This window comes from Pan troglodytes, chromosome 10 (genome assembly GCF_028858775.2).
Source record: "Pan troglodytes isolate AG18354 chromosome 10, NHGRI_mPanTro3-v2.0_pri, whole genome shotgun sequence".
NCBI classification, from domain to species: Eukaryota; Metazoa; Chordata; class Mammalia; order Primates; family Hominidae; genus Pan; species Pan troglodytes.
This window is the reverse complement of record NC_072408.2, coordinates 74,115,240-74,134,053: the sequence shown is the minus strand read 5'-3', so window position 1 is coordinate 74,134,053 and position 18,814 is coordinate 74,115,240. Positions and strand designations below refer to the sequence as shown.

At 37.0% G+C, this 18,814-nt stretch overlaps 1 protein-coding gene across 5 annotated transcripts in view; it reads right to left on the bottom strand.

Moving 5' to 3' along the window:
- SLCO1A2 (solute carrier organic anion transporter family member 1A2) overlaps positions 1–18,814 on the bottom strand; it is a 151,243-nt gene that overhangs the window by 120,643 nt on the left and 11,786 nt on the right. For 2 of the 5 annotated variants that reach the window (XM_009425758.5, XM_009425764.5), the window contains exon 1: positions 14,411–14,694. The exons of 2 other annotated variants lie outside the window; for them this stretch is intronic. The gene's annotated coding sequence lies outside the window, so the exon portion shown is untranslated. Of the gene's footprint in view, positions 1–14,410; positions 14,701–18,814 lie in introns of those variants that run through there. One more of the 5 variants, XM_054664484.2, reaches the window with a different exon arrangement.

The window sequence follows — 18,814 nt, the reverse complement described above, 5'->3', positions numbered from 1 at the left end:
ATGTACTGAGCCTCTTCAATAGCTTTAAAATCTCACACATCTGTGGTACACGTTGCCCTGTCAATATTTGCGAGTTTAGGAGCTGAATAACCTAAAATGGGTAATGTACTACCTTACAACCAAATATGAGTTAGGGTCATTGTGACCAGTAATCTGAGGTAAATTGTTTTTTCATCTATAATAAAGGAAGGCAACAAGATATCAATTTACTTGTCAAAAATAGTTATAATTATTACAGGTACATTGTACTATATGTTTGTATCTGGAAATTAGCCTCTGCAAAGCTTATGTTATTACTGCCTACACGTTTTTCTCACTTTTCTTAGAAATATATATTTAAAACTTAATTTAGTCTGTAGAAATACCCACAAATATGGTCAAAATGTTATGCAGATAAGACTTATTAACAAGCTAAGATCCAGATGCAGATAAGACTTATTAAGTCTTATCCAATGCAGATAAGACTTATTCACAAGCTAAGATCTTAAGTTAACAAATGATCAATGTCCCAACTGGAAACCAGAAACTCAAAATACAGTCTAACCTCTGCACTCTTATGTATCCATATGAAGAACTTATTTTTTCATGTAAATGGAACAAAATATAGCAAAATCAAAGATTTTTTGACATGAAATTATAGTTCATATTGAATTTAGATATTAGACAGACCAACCAATGGGTCCCATCTAGGATGGATTTTAACACCAAGATTTACAGCATAAAGAGTAGGCACACACATACAAATCACAAATGGCATAAGTGCCACTAAGAAATGAAGAAAAAGACTCATGCACCCACAGAGATACAAGAAAGAAAATGAGTAGGAAAAATAAACTATCTGGTTTCTTCTTCAAAATAAAATGCTTCCTATGGGTTTTTATTATATAATTCTATTATATTACTAATTATATTATATAATTATAGTATATTACTAATATACTTTTATGTTAAAATTAAATTACTTTTAATGGCAAAAAGACACAATTACTTTTGCACTAGCCTAATACTTACATACTGCTTCTTCATTTTAAAATGCAAATAAATGTATACCGTTACGCTAGATCACCATGTTATATTCTTATAAAAATAGATGGAATTACACAGTTACTATCAAAAATGTGTGACTTGTAAGACAAAAATGTTGGTGAACTATGTTCACATTACCAACTATTTACTGCTAGAGTTTTATAGAAAATTTTAAATAACAGAAAGATATTTGTAGTGTCAGGAGGCATCTGACCATATGGCCAAACTTAAATAAACTTACATAGATAGGAGTTTCTAAATTACTGTTGCATACTTTATTTTACTCAACGAACATTGTCATATGGACCTTAAACAGTGTCTAATGTCCACAAAAAGGAAAAGAAGGTAAACTTTTGAAAGATAGCCTTTTAAAAATCTGAAATACAAATATATTTATAGTTAAAATGATGATAAGGTTTGTAAAATGTGGTTGTGGAAGAATAAAGATACTATTTTCTTGTCCCTCAACTTCTCAATCCCCCCAACACATTTCCTAGTCTACATTTTCCTATTTTTTTTTCCTGTCTTGCAAACATTTACATCATATACTGTACTTGGATGACATTTTGGAACACCCAAGCTGCTACTGCAACAATGGAATTGATACTAACTTTTAAACCCAAATGAGAGAAATATTTCTGATGCTTTGGTGATTGCCAAGGGGCCATCTTGGTAGATCTCTTAGGCTTCCTAGAATTGACTCAAATAGGAGATATCTAAATCTTCTTTTGCTGAATCCTAAAAAGATTAGATATCCACATAGCATATAAAAAAAGAGATAAATTATGTAAAGTCCCTCTTAGCCTGAAATGTTATAAATTTCAATAATTGGTAGCTCCTGCTGCTAGACAAATTCACTGAAAAGTTGTCAGCCTTCAGCTCTGTCTTGTCTTTGTTCTGCCTCTGAGTAGCTGTATGAAGTAACCCCTAAGCCACATTCTATTTTCCGTCCTCATTTCAAAGGTGGGACATGTCTTTGAACACTTACTTGTTTTCTGTCTTACAAGAAGTAACTATTTTGAGAGATTTAAAATGTGTAAATTTCTGAAATTTTCCATGTAAATGTAACAACATATCACAGCAAAATCAAAGATTTTTCTGACATTATAGTTCATACTGAATTTAGATATTAGACAGCCCTACCAATAAGTCCCATTTAGCATGGATTTTAACACCAAGATTTACAGCATTATAATAAGTGATGAATTCTCCTTTAAAAATACCCATTTATAGAGGAGCCCAAATTTGATTCAAATGCTTTGACTGTCCTTATCAATTTCAATCTCGTGGAGCTGATGACATGCCTCTGAAACAAAATCTATTGTATGATTCATGAAGTTGTCTGTTAGTTAAATGGCAAAATATATATATAAGCTGAAAAACTAGTAACAGCATGCTGAAGTGAAAGGAGAGTTGCAGGAAGGAAAAATTATAATCCTGGTGTGTTTCTGAGCATAATGTATTATTGAAAAATACTCAAAAGTTGCGATAATGTACTGTTGTACTCCCAAGCAATATTTACATTTGAAAAGGATAGTAAGTGCAGGTACCTTGAACAAATGGGATTTATGTGGTGACATCAGAAAAGAAGCTAGTTCTTCCTCCACTGCCTATCAAATTCATTTATAGGTCCTTTTTTTTAAATTCCACTGACACTGTAATCTCGAACAGGCTGCACTACTTTCCGCTGACATTCAAAAGAAAAAAAAAAAAAGCAAAACACCCTCTGGTCACTTTTAGTTCCCCCAAAAGGCACAGTTCTGGATTAATATGTCTAGTTCACTTTGCACTTTACATAAACCAAATCTCCTTCCCTCCCACTACATCAGGTCCAAAGCCTACATTTGAGAAAGAGGGTCTAGGTTATTTCTCTGTTTTTTATCCTAGTTTCTCTCCTTCTGCCTTCCTTTTTCTCCCACAATTGAACAAAGCTGCTCTATCTCCTCTAGAGTTGAAATTTAAAGGGGAAGAGTTAATGAAGGAAGAAATGTCTTCCTTGATTCCTTTGCCCAGGGCAGTATTTAAAACTGACTCTTTCTCTTAAGGCCATTTTCTTGGATTCTTTGGAGATTTCACCCCTCATTCATGGTCTGACATCTGCAGTATCTTTGGTGGGGTCAATGCATCTCCTCTGACTAGTCACATACAATTTCTCCCTGCAACTTTAGATATTCAACATACAGTTTTAGCCTCTTTCTACTAAACTCTCATCACCACTCCATATGATCCAATCATTCTAGATGTAAGAGCCCCAAAGTAGCTCTGGGTAACCCATCGCTGGCTGGGGTGAAGCTCCTTTTCAAATGTAGCCCTCTCTTCAATTCACCTCCTGGCAGGTGGATCCAGCCACAGCCTTTTTGCCTTTTAGTCTTCTTAAATTTCCTAAGTACGAATTGGACACCAGTCCCTTGTGTCTCCCAAACTGCAGAGGACAAATATAAAGCACTCTGAGCAAACTTAAAGTCATGCTCACTAGGCTTTAAATCAGAAGAAAGAATAGCTTACCTCCCCCTAACAGAAGTGAAAGTGGGACACACAGCACAACTCTCTCTACAGAAACGACTTTTATTTTTATCTCTACCCTTTGATCTCTAGTGCACCTCTCTACCTCTACAAACTGTTACACATGCTGGCAATGAGAGTTTTCATAAAACTTATTCTTGTACATTTCTTTTACAAGTTCCCTAGGTGGTCTAAAACAGGTTCTCCAAACCAAGGTATATGAATATTTAGAATGCATAAAATTTTCCAAGGGATACATGAACATGAATAGTTTTAAGAGAAGTCACTTTCAATTCTTCATTTTCCATGTAGACCCTTTTGAAAAGCCAACCTCTCTGAAAATGTATCTTAAGTTTAGTCATCATGCTAGTCCTTCTTTCCCAACCCTTGACCCCTGCATAATTTCCTTTCCAAATGTTACAAAAGGAAGGACTTATCTCTCACCTATTCTAAATCTTACTGTGGCACATTTCATCCTCCTCTCCTATTATCAAATAATTCATGCCTCCTGGGGCAGAATCACATGACACCATATTTCTCTAAGTCTCTTGTTTAGCACTGGCCAAATACCTTATGTTTTGTAGTTAATTTTCTAACAGAAGATTTCATTGTACATTTAAAATCAGAATATTTATATATATGTATATGCAGATAAAGATCAAGATCACATAATAAGAACAGAACCGATAATAAACCTTCTATCAATCTAGCAATAAGTAGAACACAGCCATGGTTCACACTGCACAGTGATTTTCATTGCTTCCCCAAAAGCAATCTAGGTAACAATGCACTAAACCTTAGAAAACCAGTTTCCTTTATTTAAGATTAATTACTCCTGTTCAGAGAATGATATACTCTGATTCTATTAGATGCATAATAAGAAACATAACCATTTTCAATTGTGAAAGAAATTCTAATCAATATAGATATAAAATTCTCAAAAATATTTATTTCTGTTGCTCTGTCAAGATTTTTGAAGCTGCTTAGAGACCAGCCAGATTAAAAATTTTTAATTTGGCAAAGATAAATAAATCTTTGCTCAGCTTATCAAAGAAAATTCTGCAATAGACAATGCCCAATTTAATTTTTTTTAGGCTGATATAATCTACTTGTAGCTTCAAAAACCAGGTGACTGTAAGAGATAAACAGATACGGTTAGTAATCCTTTTTTCAATCTAGATAAAATTGTAAGGTATATATCTCAGAAATTGGCAAAATGAAAGATTCTAATAACATATTCTTCTGTAAAAATTTTGATTGTTTTCAACAAACTCGAAAGAAAACCAACTTATCAATTGACAGTAATTTTTGATATTGCAACACAATTTGAATTTTGACATGTAACTATAGAGGGTTCAAATAACCAAGTAACATTACTGTAGTAAAATGCCTTCCTTCAACAACATCTTCATGTAAACATATTTCCTAGTGCTTACCTCTATAAAACAATAACAGAACTGATAATAAACCTTGTATCAATCTAGCAATAAGCAGAGCACAGCCATGGTTCAATATTGCACAGTGACCTTCATAGAGACAAGATAAAACTAGGGTTTCTGTAAGTGAAAACTGCCTTTCCAGATCAGGTGCTAATAGATTTCAAGAAAGAAACACGGGCCCATGCACAAGACAGTGCTTCAAAAGACACTGTCTATGTATGTCTTTCTTCCCACTCTGGTCAGCTTGCCTTAGTGGCTCAGCAACAATATGAAATGTTGGGTCAGTGCAGTTGGCTGTGATCCCAGCATTTTGGTAGGCCAAGGTGGGCAGATTATTTAAGTCCAGGAGTTTGAGACCAGCCTTGGCAACATGATGAAACCGCATCTTTACACACACACACACACACACACACACACACACACACACACACATTAGCCAGAAGCGGTAGTGCATGCCTGTAGTCCCAGATACTGGGGAGGCTGAGATGGGAGGATCTCTTTAGCTCAGGAGGTAGAGGCTGCAAGTGAGCTGTGATCGTACCACCACACTCCAGCCTGGGTGACAGAGAGAGACACTGTCTCAAAAATAACACACGCACACACACACACACACACAACAAAAAAAAAAAAAAAGAAAAGAAAAAGAAAAGTGCAGCGAGACATACTGCAGTTAGAGCAAGCTATTCCTGAACAAGGTGATACGGCCACCTCCACAAAATCTACTGTGCACAGAGAAGAAAAAGTGCTTAGAATGCTGGTCCTGGGGAATAGTAAATTATCCCATCAAGAGGCTTGTATAACAGTTTTTTTCTTCAGATATTTAGATATTTCTCAACACCTGGGAGTGGGTGGTCCACTCAAGACAATAATATCAATTGCTAAAAAGATTAATTCACATAAAATAACAGATCCTTCCACTAGTATTTCACTAACAATTGCTTACCATCTTGTCAGGAAGATGATGATAGTAACATAGCAGGCACTTCACAAAGCACCCTAAGTGTGCTGTGAAATAACCAAGCTAGTCCGATTAAAATCAGGAACAAGGGGAGAGGAGCCAAGATGGCCGAATAGAAGCAGCTCCAGTCTACAGCTCCCACCGTGAGCGACGCAGAAGACAGGTGATTTCTGCATTTCCATCTGAGGTGCCGCGTTCATCTCACTAGGGAGTGCCAGACAGTGGGCGCAGGTCAGTGGGTGCGCGCACCATGCGCGAGCAGAAGCAGGGCGAGGCATTGCCTCACTTGGGAAGCGCAAGGGGTCAGGGAGTTCCCTTTCTGAGTCAAAGAAAGGGGTGATGGACGGCACCTGGAAAATCGGGTCACTCCCACCCGAATACTGCGCTTTTCCGACGGACTTAAAAAACGGCGCACCACGAGATTATATCCGGCACCTGGCTCTGAGGGTCCTACGCCCATGGAGTCTCGCTGATTGCTAGCACAGCAGTCTGAGATCAAACTGCAAGGCGGCAGCGAGGCTGGGGGAGGGGCGCCCGCCATTGCCCAGGCTTCATTAGGTAAACAAAGCAGCCTGGAAGCTCCAACTGGGTGGAGCCCACCACAGCTCAAGGAGGCCTGCCTGCCTCTGTAGGCTCCACCTCTGGGGGCAGGGCACAGACAAACAAAAAGACAGCAGTAACCCCTGCAGACTTAAGTGTCCCTGTCTGACAGCTTTGAAGAGAGCAGTGGTTCTCCCAGCACACAGCTGGAGATCTGAGAACGGGCAGACTGCCTCCTCAAGTGGGTCCCTGACCCCTGAGCAGCCTAACTGGGAGGCACCCCCCAGCAGGGGCACACTGACACCTCACACGGCAGGGTACTCCAACAGACCTGCAGCTGAGGGTCCTCTCTATTAGAAGGAAAACTAACAAACAGAGAGGACATCCACACCAAAAACCCATCTGTACATCACCATCATCAAAGACCAAAAGTAGATAAAACCACAAAGATAGGGAAAAAACAGAACAGAAAAACTGGAAACTCTAAAAAGCAGAGCGCCTCTCCTTCTCCAAAGGAACGCAGTTCCTCACCAGCAATGGAACAAAGCTGGATGGAGAATGACTTTGACGAGCTGAGAGAAGAAGGCTTCAGACGATCAAATTACTCTGAGCTATGGGAGGACATTCAAACCAAAGGCAAAGAAGTTGAAAACTCTGAAAAAAATTTAGAAGAATGTATAACTAGAATAACCAATACAGAGAAGTGCTTAAAGGAGCTGATGGAGCTGAAAACCAAGGCTTGAGAACTACGTGAAGAATGCAGAAGCCTCAGGAGCCAATGCGATCAACTGGAAGAAAGGGTATCAGCAATGGAAGATGAAATGAATGAAATGAAGCAAGAAGGGAAGTTTAGAGAAAAAAGAATAAAAAGAAATGAGCAAAGCCTCCAAGAAATATGGGACTATGTGAAAAGACCAAATCTACATCTGATTGGTGTATCTGAAAGTGATGGGGAGAATGGAACCAAGTTGGAAAACACTCTGCAGGATATTATCCAGGAGAACTTCCCCAATCTAGCAAGGCAGGCCAACGTTCAGATTCAGGAAATACAGAGAATGCCACAAAGATACTCCTCGAGAAGAGCAACTCCAAGACACATAATTGTCAGATTCACCAAAGTTGAAATGAAGGAAAAAATGTTAAGGGCAGCCAGAGAGAAAGGTTGGGTTACCCGCAAAGGGAAGCCCATCAGACTAACAGCAGATCTCTCAGCAGAAACCCTACAAGCCAGAAGAGAGTGGGGGCCAATATTCAACATTCTTAAAGAAAAGAATTTTCAACCCAGAATTTCATATCCAGCCAAACTAAGCTTCATAAGTGAAGGAGAAATAAAATCCTTTACAGACAAGCAAATGCTGAGAGATTTTGTCACCACCAGGCCTGCCTTACAAGAGCTCCTGAAGGAAGCACTAAACATGGAAAGGAACAACCGGTACCAGCTGCTGCAAAATCATGCCAAAATGTAAAGACCATCGAGACTAGGAAGAAACTGCATCAACTAATGAGCAAAATAACCAGCTAACATCATAATGACAGGATCAAATTCACACATAACAATATTAACTTTAAATGTAAATGGACTAAATGCTCCAATTAAAAGACACAGACTGGCAAATTGGATAAAGAGTCAAGACCCATCAGTGTGCTGTATTCAGGAAACCCATCTCACGTGCAGAGACACACATAGGCTCAAAATAAGAGGATGGAGGAAGATCTACCAAGCCAATGGAAAACAAAAAAAGGCAGGGGTTGCAATCCTAGTCTCTGATAAAACAGACTTTAAACCAATAAACATCAAAAGAGACAAAGAAGGCCATTACATAATGGTAAAGGGATCAATTCAACAAGAAGAGCTAACTATCCTAAATATATATGCACCCAATACAGGAGCACCCAGATTCATAAAGCAAGTCCTGAGTGACCTACAAAGAGACTTAGACTCCCACACATTAATAATGGGAGACTTTAACACCCCACTGTCAACATTAGACAGATCAATGAGACAGAAAGTCAACAAGGATACCCAGGAATTGAACTCAGCTCTGCACCAAGCGGACCTAATAGACATCTACAGAACTCTCCACCCCAAATCAACAGAATATACATTTTTTTCAGCACCACACCACACCTATTCCAAAACTGACCACATACTGGGAAGTAAAGCTCTCCTCAGCAAATGGAAAAGAACAGAAATTATAACAAACTATCTCCCAGACCACAGTGCAATCAAACTAGAACTCAGGATTAAGAATCTCACTCAAAACCGCTCAACTACATGGAAACTGAACAACCTGCTCCTGAATGACTACTGGGTACATAACGAAATGAAGGGAGAAATAAAGATGTTCTTTGAAACCAACGAGAACAAAGACACAACATACCAGAATCTCTGGGACACATTCAAAGCAGTGTGTAGAGGGAAATTTATAGCACTAAATGCCCACAAGAGAAAGCAGGAAAGATCCAAAATTGACACCCTAACATCACAATTAAAAGAACTAGAAAAGCAAGAGCAAACACATTCAAAAGCTAGCAGAAGGCAAGAAATAACTAAAATCAGAGCAGAACTGAAGGAAATAGAGACACAAAAAACCCTTCAAAAAATCAATTAAGCCAGGAGCTGGTTTTTTGAAAGGATCAACAAAATTGATAGACTGCTAGCAAGACTAATAAAGAAAAAAAGAGAGAAGAATCAAATAGACGCAATAAAAAATGATAAAGGGGATGTCACCACCGATCCCACAGAAATACAAACTACCATCAGAGAATACTACAAACACCTCTACGCAAATAAACTAGAAAATCTAGAAGAAATGGATAAATTCCTGGACACATACACTCTCCCAAGACTAAACCAGGAAGAAGTTGAATCTCTGAATAGACCAATAACAGGAGCTGAAATTGCGGCAATAATCCATAGCTTACCAACGAAAAAGAGTCCAGGACCAGATGGATTCACAGCCACATTCTACCAGAGGTACAAGGAGGAACTGGTACCATTCCTTCTGAAACTATTCCAATCAATAGAAAAAGAGGGAATCCTCCCTCCATCATTTTATGAGGCCAGCATCATTCTGATACCAAAGCCAGGCAGAGACACAACAAAAAAAGGGAATTTTAGACCAATATCCTTGATGAACATTGATGCAAAAATCCTCAATAAAATACTGGCAAAACGAATCCAGCAGCACATCAAAAAGCTTATCCACCATGATCAAGTGGGCTTCATCCCTGGGATGCAAGGCTGGTTTAATATACACAAATCAATAAATGTAATCCAGCATATAAACAGAGCCAAAGACAAAAACCACATGATTATCTCAATAGATGCAGAAAAAGCCTTTGACCAAATTCAACAACCCTTCATGCTAAAAACTCTCAATAAATTAGGTATTGATGGGACGTATTTCAAAATAATAAGAGCTATCTATGACAAACCCACAGCCAATGTCATACTGAATGGGCAAAAACTGGAAGCATTCCCTTTGAAAACTGGCACAAGACAGGGATGCCCTCTCTCACCACTCCTATTCAACAGAGTGTTGGAAGTTCTGGCCAGGGCAGTTAGGCAGGAGAAGGAAATAAAGAGTATTCAATTAGGAAAAGAGGAAGTCAAATTGTCCCTGTTTGCAGATGACATGACTGTATATCTAGAAAACCCCATTGTCTTAGCCCAAAATCTCCTTAAGCTGATAAGCAACTTCAGCAAAGTCTCAGGATACAAAATCAATGTACAAAAATCACAAGCATTCTTATACACCAACAACAGACAAACAGAGAGCCAAATCATGAGTGAACTCCCATTCACAATTGCTTCAAAGAGAATAAAATACCTAGGAATCCAACTTACAAGGGATGTGAAGGCCCTCTTCAAGGAAAACTACAAACCACTGCTCAAGGAAATAAAAGAGGATACAAACAGATGGAAGAACATTCCATGCTCATGGGTAGGAAGAATCAATATCGTGAAAATGGCCATACTGCCCAAGGTAATTTACAGATTCAATGCCATCCCCATCAAGCTACCAATGACTTTCTTCACAGAATTGGAAAAAACTACTTTAAAGTTCATATGGAACCAAAAAAGAGCCCGCATCGCCAAGTCAATCCTAAGCCAAAAGAACAAAGCTGGAGGCATCACACTACCTGACTTCAAACTATACTACAAGGCTACAGTAACGAAAACAGCATGGTACTGGTACCAAAACAGAGATATAGATCAATGGAACAGAACAGAGCCCTCAGAAATAACGCCACATATCTACAACTATCTGATCTTTGACAAACCTGAGAAAAACAAGCAATGGGGAAAGGATTCCCTATTTAATAAATGGTGCTGGGAAAACTGGCTAGCCATATGTAGAAAGCTGAAACTGGATCCCTTCCTTACACCTTATACAAAAATCAATTCAAGATGGATTAAAGACTTAAATGTTAGACCTAACACCATAAAAACCCTAGAAGAAAAGCTAGGCATTACCATTCAGGACATAGGCATGGGCAAGGAATTCATGTCTAAAACACCAAAAGCAATGGCAACAAAAGACAAAATTGACAAATGGGATCTAATTAAACTAAAGAGCTTCTGCACAGCAAAAGAAACTACCATCAGAGTGAACAGGCAACCTACAAAATGGGAGAAAATTTTCGCAACCTACTCATCTGACAAAGGGCTAATATCCAGAATCTACAATGAACTCAAACAAATTTACAAGAAAAAAAAAAAAAACCATCAAAAAGTGGGCAAAGGACATGAACAGACACTTCTCAAAAGAAGACACTTATGCAGCCAAAAGACACATGAAAAAATGCTCATCATCACTGGCATCAGAGAAATGCAAATCAAAACCACAATGAGATACCATCTCACACCGGTTAGAATGGCAATCATTAAAAAGTCAGGAAACAACAGGTGCTGGAGAGGATGTGGAGAAATAGGAACACTTTTACACTGTTGGTGGGACTGTAAACTAGTTCAACCATTGTGGAACTCAGTGTGGCGATTCCTCAGGGATCTAGAACTGGAAATACCATTTGACCCAGCCATCCCATTACTGGGTATATACCCAAAGGACTATAAATCATGCTGCTATAAAGATACATGCACACGTATGTTTATTGCTGCTCTATTCACAATAGCAAAGACTTGGAACCAACCCAAATGTCCAACAATGATAGACTGGATTAAGAAAATGTGGCACCTAGACACCATGGAATACTATGCAGCCATAAAAAATGATGAGTTCATGTCCTTTGTAGGGACATGGATGAAATTGGAAATCATCATTCTCAGTAAACTATCACAAGAACAAAAAACCAAACACCGCATATTCTCACTCATAGGTGGGAATTGAACAATGAGATCACATGGACACAGTAAGGGGAATATCACACTCTGGGGACTGTTGTGGGGTGGGGGGAGGGGGGAGGGGGGAGGGATAGCATTAGGAGATATACCTAATGCTAGATGACGAGTTAGTGGGTGCAGCTCACCAGCATGGCACATGTATACATATGTAACTAACCTGCACAATGTGCACATGTACCCTAAAACTTAAAGTATAATAAAAAAAAAATTAGGAACAAATAAAGGTTCCCAGCTAATATCATTATTATTCATCACTGTTTTGGTATTTCTTGCATTAGCTAATACAAGAAAATGAGAAAATGAAAATAACACATAAATATAGTAAATTTAAAAACAAAGTATATTTAATTATAGACAATTACTAAAACTTGTAAATCACAAAAAAGTTCCAATATTGCAATTAATAAAAGAATTTGATACAGCAACATGATACAAAATATATAAAACCAAAGGCTTTTCTTTATACTGGCAGTATAATACAAAAATTAAAATAAAAATAAAATATCATTCACAATAACGATCGAACTATAAAGTACCCCAGAAAACTTTAACAAAAATGTGCAATTGTATGAAGAAGAATACAAAATTTTATATTGAAGGTCATCTTGCATGAATTAAGAAAAACTATCATGCCTACTGTACCAAAAAACCTCCATAATATTATTAAAACCTTTATCTTTCCTAAATAAGTATAAATATGTAATGCAATTTTAATCATAATTTTATTGAGATACTAATTTTTATTTGAATTTTCCTTTATAATTTTAAATGATTTTTAATTTTAATCATTTTTTATTTTGTTTATTTCTACTTTTTTGTTTGACTTAAAATTTTATATGGAAGAATAAATATGTAAGATTTACCTAAAAATATTGAAAAAGATGATCGATACCTGACATAGGGTACTAAAGCCTTCTGTGATATTAATTTGATTACAATAACATGTTATGACCACAAACAATGTACTAGTTACTGTACAAAACTGAGTTTATAACTGTATCCAATATAAATATAAATGAAAATGTATTATATGATAAACACTTCAGCAGAAATATACATATACATAATAAATATATAATAGCTCAGCAGAGAAAGTATAGCTTCTTTAATAAATGATTTTATAATTATAATTAGATCTTCATTCAGCAAGAAAATAGTAATATTCCTGCATAATGCCATGTTTAAAGATGAAAAAGAGCAATGGATTAGGGATTTTAATGTTAAAATAAAATGTAAAAATTATGTGAAAAATAAGAGTAATGTTAGGTTAAAGAAAAACTTTTTTAAAAAAGACAAAAAAAAAAAACCCAAGAAACTATAATGGAAAAAAATTGTGGAGTCTACTTCTTTAATAGTACAGATTTATACAAAGGCAAAAAGTACCATAAATAAGTTTTTTAAAAATAGAGAACATGTTTGAAACGTGTATGAGAGGTGAGCTTTATAACTCTAATGTAAAATAGAGAACTTCTGCAAATTGAAAAGAAAAAGCAAACATGGGTAAATTGTATGAACTGGGGTTTATAAGAGAGGAAAATGCAAATAGACAAAAATTATTATAACCTTTTTATAAAAGATGCTAAATCTCACTGGTATTTAAGGAAATGCGATTGAAAAGTAGCACAATACCCTTATTTTTGCATACAGTTAATTAAAATTTTTTTGGAAGATTTATCACATACAATGGAATGGGGTGGAGAAGTGATGGGATTGCATATTGCAGTACACAATGTTTCTGGCATTCCACTTTTGGAAATCCATTCTGCAGAAATAGATATTCTTATTTAAGGATTTAGGGACTAACCACGATTTAGATATACATGCTGACCTAGAGGGATGTCCATAGTTCATAGTTAAATGATTACAGCAACAAGTCCACATATGTAGGTAATGATGATCCTGTATTTGTGAGTAAAAGTTGTGGGGGAGCATATGTGTATAATTACATAAATCATGTATGTTTTACATGAGCATAGAAAGAAATGTAAAAAGATACGCCCAAAATTGACTTTTTTATATACTCTTCTGTTACTTAGCGTTGAAAAAATAATGTTCTCATTTTTGAATTTTAAAAGAAAACTCCAGTAAAATGTGTATATGTGAGTGTTAAGTGTGTAGATATGTATGTTATAGACAACTAATGTTCTGAGATTTCCAGAGAGAGAGAGACATGTGAAGAACACGGGGCTTGATCAGAATTTGAACGATGGTTGTGGAAGAACTGGATAAACAAAAAGGGACTTTCCAGGCCAATGACAAGGCAGGAGGAAAACAACATTATCCGGAATCATTTAAATGTACTTCTAACGCTCCAAGCCACTTGTAACTACATATTTGAAAACTCAAAATGTAAATCTGTATCTGTGCATGCATAAACAAACAATATTATTACTACCGCACAAAACAAATCCTGCATTAAATACAATTGTCATTGCTGTCAGGAATGTATAAACAAGATAATTAGAAAACCCAAAGAATCTTATACTTATAACTAAGCATTAAATCTCCTTATATTTTCCCAAGTACAAATGACTAAATTGCAACCCACAACAACCCAAATAAATGAAGGACTTTTACCTTAGCATTCACCAACATCACCATTCATTTTTGCTTCCATACTGTAAGACCAACAGATTTTTTAAAAATTACATATTGAGTAGCCAGTATGAATAAGGCACCTCAAACGTGTAAGCTGCAGCTTCTTGTTCATCAGAGAAGCAGAGTTGCAAATAAAAGAATCTTTGTTTATGTAAGTTTTAAACCTTTGGTTAAGTTTCTTTGGCTCTGATGGTTGCATAAAGCAGGTTATAATCTTGGGAACAGGTTCTAAGATTACTGTACTCACTTGGAACCAGAGGCTCCTCCTTGCTTTTTTTTTTTTTTTTTTTGGTGGTTGTTTTTTCAAACAGTTAACTCTTACATGGCTTTGGCTCCAATAACCTGTTGAAAAACCTCAGTTAATGGCACTAAACTTTGCTGAGCCTCAATTTTCTCAGATTTTTTCTTTCGTGATTAAGGCACCTTTAACAAGTCTCTTGTAAATCAAAGATAATATGTTAATTTACTCATTGAGTAAACTGACACACATATATTTGAGCATGAGTTCAACTTTCAGTGTAGCTGGATATGTAAGAAAAAATGACACCAAAACGGGAATAAGCTTGAAAACAGAGTTGATGCAGACAAGGATATTCATTTCTATGGGATGCCACTGACATTTTTGAACAATAGACTGAGATGCGAAAACCAGTGTCTACAGATTATTGTATCAGTAACTTTCTAGCTGGATGGGATGAGTAAAAGATTAGGGGCTATGTAAAGTAATTAGGTGGTCATATCCAGGTGTAATTTGTAATGGAGTGGATAAGATAGTTGGATTGATTCATTTTATTTTATTTTATTTTCTATTCCAGGATACATGTGCAGGGCATGCAGGTTTGTTACATAGGTAAAAATGTGCCATGATGATTTGCTGCACCTATCAACCCGTCACCTAGGTATTAAGCCCCACATGCATTAGCTATTTATCCTGATGCTCTCCCTCCCCGCTCCCTGACAGGCTCAAGTTTGTGTTGGTCCCCTCCCTGTGTCCATGTATTCTCATTGTTCAGCTCCCACTATTAGTGAGAAACATGTGGTGTTTAGTTTTCTGTTCCTGCGTTAGTTTGCTGAGGATAATGGCTTCCAGCTCCATCCATGTCCCTGCAAAGGACATGATCTCATTCCTTTTCATGGCTGTGTAGTATTACATGATGTATATATACCACATTTTCTTTATCCAGTCTATCATTGATGGGCATTTGGGTTGATTCCATGTCTTTGCTATTGTGAATAGTCCTGCAATGAACACACACATGCATATATCTTTATAACAGAATGATTTATGTTTGTTTGGGTATATACCCACTAAAGGGATTGCTGGCTCAAATAGTATTTCTGGTTCTAGATCTTTGAGGAATTATCACCGTGTCTTCTACAATAATTGAACCAATTTACATTCCCACCAACAGTGTAAAAGCATTCCTATTTGTCCACAACCTCTCCAGCATCTGTTGTTTCTTGACTTTTTAATAATCACCATTATGACTGGCATGAGATGATATCTCAATGTGGTTTTGATTTGCATTTCTCTAATGATCAGCGATGTTGAACTTTTTAAAATGTTTGTTGGCTGCATAAACATCTTCTTTCGAGAAGTGTCTGTTCATGTCCTTGGGTCACTTTTTAATGGCTGCTTTTTTTTTTTTTTGTAAATTTAAGTTCCTTGTAGAGTCTGGATATTAGACCTTTGTAAGATGCATAGATTGCAAAAATTTTCTCCCATTCTGTAGGTTGTCTGTTCACTCGGATGATAGTTTCTTTTGCTGTGCAGAAGCTCTTTAGTTTAATTAAATCTCATTTGTCAATTTTTGCTTTTGTTGCAATTTCTTATGACATTTTAATCATGAAATCTTTACCCTTGCCTATATCCTGAATAATATTGCCTAGATTTTCCCCTAGGGTTTTTATAGTTTTGGGTTTTACATTTGAGTCTTAAACTATCATTAACATTTTTCACAGAATTTGAAAAAAAACTACTTCAAAATTCATATGGAACCAAAAAGACAAGTATAGACACATATAGCCAAGATAATCCTAAGCAAAAAGAACAAAGCTTCAGGCATCATGATACCCAAACTTCAAACTATGCTACAAGGCTACAGTAACCAAAACAGCATGGTACTGGTACAAAAACAGACACATCGACCAAGGAACAGAAAAGAGATCTCAGAAACAAGACCGCACATCTACAACCATCTGATCTTTGACAAACCTGAAATGATTTCCTATTTAATAAATGGTGCTGGGAGAACTGGCTAGCCATATGCAGAAAATTTAAACTGGACCCCTTCCTTACACCTTATACAAAAATTAACTCCAGATGGACTAAAGACTTAAGTGGATTGATATTTTAAAGGGAGAAACAAGATGCAATGCTATGGAATGTTTAAAAGCACTAGCTGAACCCAGCACTAGCATGAGTAGCTGTTATCTTGGACAAGTTAATTAACCTCATTTTTAAACATATACCACAGGATAATCATAGCACCTACCTCAAAGAGTTGCTGATGTTGTTATTTCATTCAAGAAATATTTATTGAGCACCTACTCCATGCCAAATATTTCTAGGTCCTAGAGATATTGTTATAAGCAAAACAGTCTAAATTACTACTCATGGATTTTGTCCGGTTGAAGGAAGAAAGAAAATAAGTCAACAATTAAGATTAAGAGGGAATCCTTTTCTTTTGCTAGGTTGAATGAGTAGATATATTTAAAATGTTGTGTGTGTGTCTGTGTGTGTGTGTATGCGTGCATGCATGCGCAACACTTGGTAACCAAGTCAGAACATTTTTTTCTAAAATCCCTTTTAGAATTTCTCAGATGTTACTTGTACTGCTTCTCAGTTGCTGATGATGAGACTTCTTTCACTATTTCCAACTATTTAAGTAGTTTGAAGAAGGACAGACAGAAAAACATCTGCCAGTAGTGAAGCTCTATGGACAAAACCTGGGAATGGCTTCGAAAGTAAGGGGAGGAGCCCTGATCACTCCTGCCACCTCATCTGGAGTGGAAATGGAAATTTCAACCTTTCATTTCTCTTGAGAAGCTTCAAGCGGCAGGATTGTTTTCTATTCTCTGGTAAAAATTAGAGTTAACAGTTGTTGAATATTTATGATGTGCCACAGGTCATTCTAGGAACACAGGGCTGTTAACTAATGTAATCCTCTCAACAAATGTTTAAGATAAGTACTATTGTTATCCCACTTTTACAGATAGGACACAGGTACAGATAGGCTTTATCATCCCCAAGATTTCACAGCTGGTAAGCAGAAGAATGGGGATTCAGTCAGCTTCAGAACACTACACTATACTGCCTCTCAGTAGTTGATATTAGATTAGCAAATAGATGTGAAAGAGAAAATAATTTTGGAGACAGATGCATGTTCTTTCTCTTTCTTTTGTTGAAATATGTATAAACTCTTAGAATGTTCAAAGCAGTGAAGAACCAAACCACAGAAAATATATGGTAGTTTATATATCCCATCTTTTCTCAAAAGAAAACATAGACACATTGCGTATGTTCAAAAGCACCCTGGCCCCATGCCTGGCTCCCACCCATACCTACCTCTTTGTTTCACTTTTTCATCTTCTGTCAAGATCATCCAAGGCTTTTACGAAACAATTTAACAAAATAATTTCAGGAAGGCAAAAGTGCTCTGAAGAAAATCAAACAGAATGATGGGCTTGGGAGTGCCCAAGGGTTTACATTTTTGGGGAGTGGACTGGAAAGATCCTTGATGAAATAATGCTTGAAATGAAATTCAAAGCATAAGAAGGAAAAAATACGTGAATATCTAGAGACAGAGCCCTTCAAGCGTGGGGATCAGCAAATGCAAAAGCCTTAGGATGGAAGGAAACAAGCTTGGCATATTTGATAAGAAGGTTGGTGTAGTTGGAGAAAGAGAGTTATTCTCACCGAGGGGAAAGAGGAACAAGATGCAGTTGGAGCGTTGAGCAGAGGCCAGGTCATGTACTGCACTATGCCCAGCAAGGAGTTAGGATTATATTCTATTGGAAATGGGAATCCATAGGAGGGTGTGAAGCAGAAAAATTACTTGATCAAATTTGTGTTTTCAAAAGGCCTATTTGGGCCAGGTGCAGTGGCATATGCCTATAATCCAAGCACTTTGGGAGGCCAAGGCAGACGAATCACTTGAGCTCAGGAGTTCAAGACTAGCCTGAGCAACATGGCGAAATCCTGTCTACAAAAAACACAAAAATTAGCCAGGCATGGTAGTGCGTGCCTGTAGTCCCAGCTACTCCCTACTCAGGAGGCTGAGCTGGAGGATCACTTGAGCCTGGGAAGTCAAGACTGCAGTGAGCCAAGATTGTGCTACTGTACCCCAACCTGGGTGACAGAGACCCTGTCTAATGAAAATA